This window comes from Cyprinus carpio, chromosome A14 (assembly GCF_018340385.1).
Source record: "Cyprinus carpio isolate SPL01 chromosome A14, ASM1834038v1, whole genome shotgun sequence".
Classification (NCBI taxonomy): Eukaryota; Metazoa; Chordata; class Actinopteri; order Cypriniformes; family Cyprinidae; genus Cyprinus; species Cyprinus carpio.
This window is the reverse complement of record NC_056585.1, coordinates 30,068,317-30,077,277: the sequence shown is the minus strand read 5'-3', so window position 1 is coordinate 30,077,277 and position 8,961 is coordinate 30,068,317.

Below are 8,961 nucleotides of genomic sequence, written 5' to 3'. Positions count from 1 at the left end.
GCTATTACAATCTAGGCCTACCTGGTAAAACAAAAAACACATGGACATTTTACATCACGATCAAAAACGTTATATTTTTTCAAGTAATAACAAGACAAGAGATCAAGAGAAACCTCTAATTCAGTCTTATTTTATAGTATAATCATGGAACTATATACTGGTCACAGTCAGACATTGGTTTGGTTTAAGAAGCCTGGTTTATCAGTTTTTCATCTGAAAAAATTTACACCTAATGGTGACTCTTTGGTCATATATAGGATGATCTGGAGCTTTCTGACTCGGGAAGGATTGGTATGTGGAAAAAGTGACACCTAGGGGTGCAAATCCCTAATAACAAGGTAAACTTGAAAACTCTTACTAGTTTTGCATTAGTAGTTTTGGTCGTTTTACCCATTACTAACATTTGCATTAGGTCATGCATTATGGGTGGTGAAGTATAAAGATACCTCTTTAAATATGTTAGTGTTGATAAAAGCACAAACAGCTTTCTTTCAGTTTCTTAATCCTTTAATTCCATTTTAAACATCCGTTGATCCAAATTATGCATTTGATTAGTCTTGTGAAATAGATAGGTAAGCTATCCAAAGAGACTATATAAAATTATAAGAAGCTGTTTTTTGTTATGATTATTATCATTTCAGGTGTGGGTGAAATAATAATTGCAAACATAGGTTTTTAGGCTTTCATGAGTATAATTTTTTGATCGTCACAATATTTGTCTCTCTTTTTTGATCATAGTGCATGTTCATTATTTATTGCTTCCAATTTGACTTCTGCTACGCGATGAGCTGTCATTAGCCACCACAAGGCAGGGTTCTGCAGTGAGAATAAGACGGAAAAAAATTAAATTAGAACTTGAAAAAATACCTTCATCAATGTATATAGGTATTTTGGAGGTGTGTATATTTCCTGATTTTTTGCAGCTACAATTAAAATTATATTGATGCTCACATAATATTTAAAGAGGATTCTGTAGAAGTATATGATCACATGATGTTATAATTAAAGTCCATCAGACTTAAAGGATTTAATCCATATATTTAGGTTCTTTTTTTTTCTTAGACTGGGTTCTCTGACCTGGTACTCCATCATAGGAGTACTGTGTTTCTCTTTTGATTCCAAGACACTCAGCTTGCTCCCACGTACGTGTCCATGTCAGACTCTGTTGGGTTGATATCACTTTCTTGCAGGTTCAAATGAGAAAAAATGTGCTATTATTATTATTATTTTATAGTTAATAATATAGTGCTATTATTTTTTAATACTTTAAGCAGCTGAGGGATGCGGGACGTGCACGCTTGACTTAACTGGAATGTCCAAACAAGATGTTAAAATGCTCATTGTTGTAGATTTATTTAACTGTTACTGGTCTTCATTTCCATGTAAGAATCCAAAACAAACACAGTCAATAAATCCACCAGTCATTCACCTTAATAAACTACTTGCATTAGCATGGTACAAACAGCGCCTAGCCAAAGAGTATGTTCTTTGGCCTATAGCAGCGGTCAAAAAAACTGTGAGCACCTTCTCTCCAGCAACAGTGGACTTGCACACTTTGAGGGGCAGGGGCTCCTCAAGTGGAAAAAGGGCACTTCTCATATTTATTTATATTAATTTTTTTTTTTTTTTAAACAAAATATTAAATATATTAGGTTTGTGCGATACTGACGAAAAAATCTTGATATTTTCTGGGGATTTTTATCGATAAAGATATGTTAGACGATTAGATGATATTTTGCTGAGTGTGTTATTGTGCTGATATTCTTTAAGGAACTACCATGGACAGCCCGACTCCTAAAAGTTGTGATATTCTTTATATTCTGTGTCGGTGGTCAGTTCACAGCAGAGTGATATAAAATTAATAATTTTATTCGTACCATGTCTTACACAGACGCATTTCGGCCCTAAGCCAATCATCAGTGCGTACGGTGAAACACAACAAAGGATATTTTAAAAAAGACATCACAGGTGAACCCCATTTCTCAAATCATCAGCACCATCATCAGGTGCATCAAGTTACGAACATTATGGAAGCACACAAGAAATAACACAAGAAGACCATAGACAATGCTCACATGTGACCCTTATGAACAATTATCAAAAAGGATTGATTGCAACCCAAATGGTTCACAAAAAAAACAATTTAAAGGTAATTCTTCATTTAAACCATTGGGGTATACTGTTTTTTTTTTTAGAGTGTGTAAATACAAAAAGCCTCTTGTTGAAGAAAATAGCGCTCCCTATCACCTCCCCGTTGAAGAGGTTTGACTAACTCAATACCTAGAATTTCAAAGTAACAAATATCATGGCCCAAAATTCATTCAAATATCTGGCCACGGGTGACTTAATATTGTGGATTGCGTTTGTTACTTTTGTGTTGTGTGTAGTCTTATTCTTAATTCTCTTTTAGGTTTTACCAACATAAAAGCCCACATGGGGCAATTTGAGAAATAGGAAGTAGATTGTAGCACAAAAGACTAACGGCACACGTAATTCTCCCTCTCACAGAGAATATCTTGCCCAGTCCGTGGATGTGAAAATTATTACACCCCCACAATCATCACATTATTTTCACACCAACTCCTACAAGGGAAATTGCCCCCGGAATCAAGAGCTGTGAGCCCAAATGGTAGGCGGAATGTAAGAATCAGCTTCTAACAACCAATACATCCCTCAAATTATGCGACCTCTTATAAGCAAAGCGGAGGCGGGTTTTGAAAAAATGACTGGCCAATCAGGTGTATCACTAGATAAAACATGCCAATGTTACTTCACTTGACGTTTAATCTTACCCACAAGGGGAGACGAATGTCAGGGGAGAGAGATAAGATAACTCCAATTTTCTTGTAAGTGGCTCTTTTTTCCTTAAAAAGTAATTCTTGTTTCAATGCCACGTACCCCTATCCAAACTCGAGTCCTTTAGAAGGAAAAACGGTCATTTGGAAGTTGAAAACCAGGTCAGAATAGTATATTTATAGTAGAATAGTATAACCAATGGTTTGGTTTGCAATCAATCCTCTTTTTTGATAATTGTTCATAAGGGTTCACTGTTGAGCATTGTCTATGGTCTTCTTGTGTTATTTCTTGTGTGTGCTTCCATAATGTTCGTAAACTTGATGCACCGGATGGTGCTGATGATTATTGAGGAATGGGGTTTCACCTGTGATGGTCTTTTTTTTTTCAAATATCCTTTGTTGTGTTTCACCGTAAGCACAGCTGATGATGATCGGTGCTTAGGCTTTGAAACGTTGTCTGAGTGTAAGAACATGGTACGCAAGACATTTATGAAAGTGATATCTTGAGAGTGTGGGTTTTTCCTCTTTTAAACCTTTTGAATACTTCTTTATTACTCGCCACCCATGTAACGAGCTGTTGGGCGGGAGTGAGCGTGCCTTCTCCACTTAGAAATTAATATTTGCATAATAAGTTAAATAGATTTTTTTTTACCTTTAATTGGCATTTTTTACCGTGAAGGTTTTATAAAGCCATTTCTAAGTTTGCATCAGTTCATGCTTTTAGTCAAATTCTTAAATTGACAAAAACAATTAGAATAAGTCATTTGGGCTGGGTTGTACCAGCAAATTAAATCAGTATTGACAAAAATTAATATTTGCAATGCAGAGCAGGCAGAGCAAACACAGAAGCTGCATTATTAGATAAGGGACATTTAGATGCACATTTTACCAACTGTTTAAAGCAGGACGATGAATGTATTGAAAACCTGCAGGTTACAAATGCATTAATACAGCTAGACTGTTTTGATGTTACAAAACATTAAACACAAACGTTGAATACCGATATTTAAAATTATAAAAGAAAAAGAAAAAAAAAGGTAAAAGATACTTTAAATGTGAAATTAAATCCACCAGTAGGTTGGCAGCAAGTCGCACGTCTGGTTAATAAGTGAGTCCTTGCGACTGTGAACAGAATCATGTAAATGGTTTGATTCATTCAGGAAACGAAACAGCGGTTAATGTTGCTCATGAGATGCAAATTACTTAGAAACTTTAGCTAACTTATGTGGTAGCGTCTGATGAAGTCATGGATGTTCGCTAGCACCAGACACAATTAACTATAATTGCTCATGTGTTTTGGATAATTAGCTGTAAATTCGATTTGGCACAGGGTAGCTTAGTGTTTTGTTTATCACCACTTCAATTCCCCAGTGTACCAAGACAATCACAACTGACAAAGGGACGGGAGGGCTTCACTTCTGCGGCTCTTTTGGCTGTTCCAGTGATGAGTGCATGTGCTCGATCATGCCCCGATGTGCTATATGCATAACCAGGTCCTATTCACGATAAATTATGACTGTGCGGATCAAATTACATATCAGAGGTATGTAGTACTGTTTTTCCCTGAAGTGATGCAACGGGGGGTTCATTGTGAATTTCTGTTTAACTGGAATGAATTTGAAATGCGGAAAAAAAACTCTTGGACCCTGATCTCGGGCAACTGGGAAAAACCCCTGTCAGAATGACCAGCAGCTTTTTAGAAACTTTTTGGGGGGTGCAGGACCAATCCCACAAAAATGACTGAACATAACCACATTAGTATATGATATGATAATTAGTTTTCTGATTTAAACGCAATGGTGTAACAGGTGTGGAATGTGAATGTTTTTTGTTATTACTGAATACACACACACACTTCACACACACACATATACAATGATGAATAACAAATTCTTTATTCATTTCACTTTCACATGTTGTTTTTTCTTGTCAACGAATTCTTACCGAATTTTGTGTGCTTAAAAATGTTCCATGTATGCATGCATTATTGCACATCTGTATTTTTGGTCCAAAACTTGGCTTCCCTGGTCAGAGTGGAGGCGTACACAGAGTATTGCAATAGAAGGAGAAGAAGAACAAAACAACAACTTCACCGTACTTTTTTTCTTAATTGTGCAACTAGTGTTTTTGCAATTAATTTGACTTGTCTAATATACTCGTCCATTCTATTTTTGATTTGGGGTTTAAATTATGCAACAGGGACATTGTTCTGACACAGATTATACCTGCTAACTTCTGTAATCTGAAATCATGTTTTATTACATATGTGATATTGCAATCCTAAATGTGGACCAGGACTGGTTCACTGTTTCTCACAATCACTAATCATAAGGCTGTTGCTTTTCAGGCGTGAAAACATACGATTGAAACCCAAAACTGACGTGGTCCACTCCCATCATAGGAGTACATGTGGGGTTTCTTTTTTTCGAATGGGTGCCAAGGACACTAGAAGCTTGCTGTCCATCGGTGGTGTCGCATGTGGTCAGACTGGGTTGGGTTACTCCTCAGGTGACTCTCTGCGCGGAAGCGAAAGGAAGCAGTGCAGTGAGAGGATAAAGTATAAAGTATGCTTCATGGAATGACATCATTTTACAGAGTGCATGATGTTGATCCCGTGGTACATTTTGGTGACTTTGGTACTGAAAAAGGTACAGTCAGACTGTATCATGGATCTCATTTTTGGAGTAGCATGGCTGATGACTGTTTATGGTGGGTGACCAAGTCAGGACAGGATGGTAGTAGTAAATTGCCCCTCTGATATTGTTGCCTATGTATCTGTGGATCAAATACCAGCATAACATTCATTAGTGCGTCTGGAAGCCGCAATGAGTTTGCTGAAGCTGACACACATACCGGGCTTTTGTGCTTAACTTTACGAACATGGCCGATAGAACAATATAAATCTCTTCTAATCCGGTACGTGATCAGCTTCCGTGCTACGATTGTTGGCTAAAATTCACACTTTCCTTTTCTTGAGAGGGAGAGAGCTAGAGATACCAGATTCAGGAATGCTGGCCATCATATTTGATGAAAAATCATTCAGATTAGCAAAAGACTATGGATTTCAAAACAGGACCGTCTTACAGCATGTTCCCTTGACTGAACTGGTTAAAGTGTTGCGCAAAGAGGTGGCTCGGGCCAAATTCTACCACAGGAGCTGTTCACAGTCTTTCAAGATATGTATTACAATAGTGGGTCTTAGAATGCATGCACTATGCCTTCACAGGAAGATCCATTTACCCATTAATCTATCTTGAGAAAATGCATAAAAGCTTGTGAAATTTTAAGCCCCTTAGATAATCTCCAGTAATTTACTATAAAAAGAATACTGCGACTAAATATATTTATCTAATAGCGCTTACACGTTTTATAGTCTATCACGCCAGGGTTTAGTGTTTTTAGTGCAGGTCCTTACAGCGTCTTGGCGAGAGACGACCTTTGCACTCTAAACTCACAGGCCCAAAAGACAGCTCAATCACACCGCACCGAGTAGACATATGGTAGAACTCCCGTAAGAGGATGCAGATTATTTCATGCTACATTCCTGGAAGCCGGTACGTATTATAGAACCTCTTATCTACTATGCATCTCCTGGATGTTCTACAGGATTCATATTTGAAAACTGTGGACGTTTAGGGGAATCCGTGTTCCATTCTGAGGTTACACAATCGGCAAACGGACCATAGTATGCTTCCTGTTTTTGTTACCACTATAAGTGAGAGATCAAAGAGAGGATCCGCCGGGGCTGTCATTCACTGAGGACCGAAAAAAAAAACTGAGGGCGTCCTCACTTCATCAGTGGCCGAAGCTGAGGGGATCGCCTCTTTTCTGGTGGCGTGACACCTGGGTGAGTAACATTATTCCTTCCAGGGTGATGACAATTGCCTTTGAAAAGGTAGTTGAAGGATTTTATATAACTAATTAAAAAATCTAGTAGTGCTCCTAAATACCTGTTCCACCACTTATAGTTCCACAACTCACTACTATTTAGTATTTTAACCTACATAGGCCTTGAAGGAACAACCCTTCAAGAGGTTTTCTCATGTTAATTGTGGAAGCCTATTTTACGCCGGGGAGTTTCCATTCTCCACTACTAATAACTGAAGTCTACCATGTCCACCTGGATGCTATACTGCCAAGCTTGCTCTACTCTTGATCTCGGTAATCCACTTCATGTGGCCATTAGTAAAGCAACAGACTGCTCACCTGGAGGCTGCTTTTTATTGTCGCCGGTAGATTTTATAAAATCCACCTCCAAATTAAAGACAGTGCTCCCCAAATTCCATCAACATGTTTCCTGCCACTCTAGAGGAGACAAAACTTTGGATCATGTTTACACAAACACTGATGGAGCTTACATCGCAACCCCCCCTCCCCCACCTCGGACATTCTGATCACCTTTCTTTTGTTTCTCATCCCTAATTAAATTCACCCCTCATCAACCGTGTGAAGCCATCAGTGAGGACCATCAAAGTGTGGCGAACTGGAGCAGATCTTTACTTCAGGACAGATTACAGTACACGGACTGGAGTATGTTTGCTTCTCAGGCTGCCTGTGGCTCTCACAGGGACATTGATATCTATAACTCCTCTGTACTGGATTACATCAACACCACCATTGACAGTGTTACAACAGAAAAACAGATCACAATGTACCCTAATCATAAGCCATGGATGAACAAGGAGGTGCGACTCCTGGTGAAAGCCTGCAACACTGCCTTCTCAGATCAGATGACGCTCAGGCCTAAAGCAAATCCAGAGTTAACCTGAGGAGGGGCATCAAAGACCAAGTACTGCTAAGCTAAAGGTAGAGGAACACTTTTCAAACTCTGACCCCCAGCGCATGTGGCAGGGCATCCAGGTCATCAGCAACTACAAGCCATGCAACTCCACTCTAACGAGTCACAGACGTCTCCTTCCTTAACCGAGCTTAATGACTTTTTATGTTCACTTCAATAGCGACAGCAAGGGGAGACGGCCACCAAAGATCACACTCTCAGCAGACAACCAGCCCCGCTGGCCCCAGACAGCATTCCTGGACATGTGCTTGGGGCATGTGGCCAGGCAACACCAGGAGGTCTTCACAGACATTTTCAACCTGTTCCTTGCAAGCAGCATGCCCAGCATCCATTGTGCCAGTGCGACACTCCTCCCAGGTGCCTGAATGACTACGCCCTGCGCTCCACCTATTTTATGGTGCTTTGTGTGACTGGTCCTGCTTTTACCTCAGGGGACTGTTTCCCACCCTGCTGGACCCTGGGGAATTTGCCTACGAAGCAATAGGGCGTTGAGAGGATGCAGTATGCACGGTAGCACTCTGTGCCTCACACACATGGACAATAACAACACATATCGGATGTTGTTTGGTGACTTCAGCTCAGCATTAAAGGTGCCATTCCTCAAGCTGACCACAAAACTTGGAAACCTGGACAGTGCAGACCTCCCTCTGCAGCTGGATTATGGACTTTCTGACCAAACAGACCTCAGACATGTTAGGTCAGGCCACGTGCCTGCTCGCACCCACCATCACACTTCAACACCCGGTGTACCACAGGGGCTGTGTGGCACCAGCCCATTCCTCGACTCCCTCGTGCAACCCACGACTGCAAGCCTGTGCCGTGAGATCCAACTCCATCATTAAGATTTTGCAGATGACACCACGGTGATTGGCCTCATCAGAGACAACGATGAGACTGCCTACAGGAGGAGGAGGTACAGCACCTGGCCACATGGTGCTCTGACAACAACCTGCTCCTTAATACCAGCAAGACAAAGGAGCTCATAGTGGACTTCAGGAAGAAAAAATAACAGGAAGCACACATGACCCCATCCACATTAATGGGATGGTTGTTGAACGTGTCTCCAGCTTCAAGTTCCTTGGAACGCGACCATCTCGGAGGACCTGTCCTGGACCATAAACACCTCCAGCATGGTAAGGAACTGCTTTTTTTTTCCCCTACAAGCTGTCTCATTACTGAATTCTGCCCTCTGATAACACACACACACACACACACACCATGACACACACTCCTCACCCCTCCTCAACACTACATCTGGCTTACAAACAAACAAAAAACAGTTCTCACTTTGTTATTACTTGCACTACGTGTCTGTTTCATCCAGAATACGGCATAATAATCCGTTTGCACACTGAATATTTTCTATGC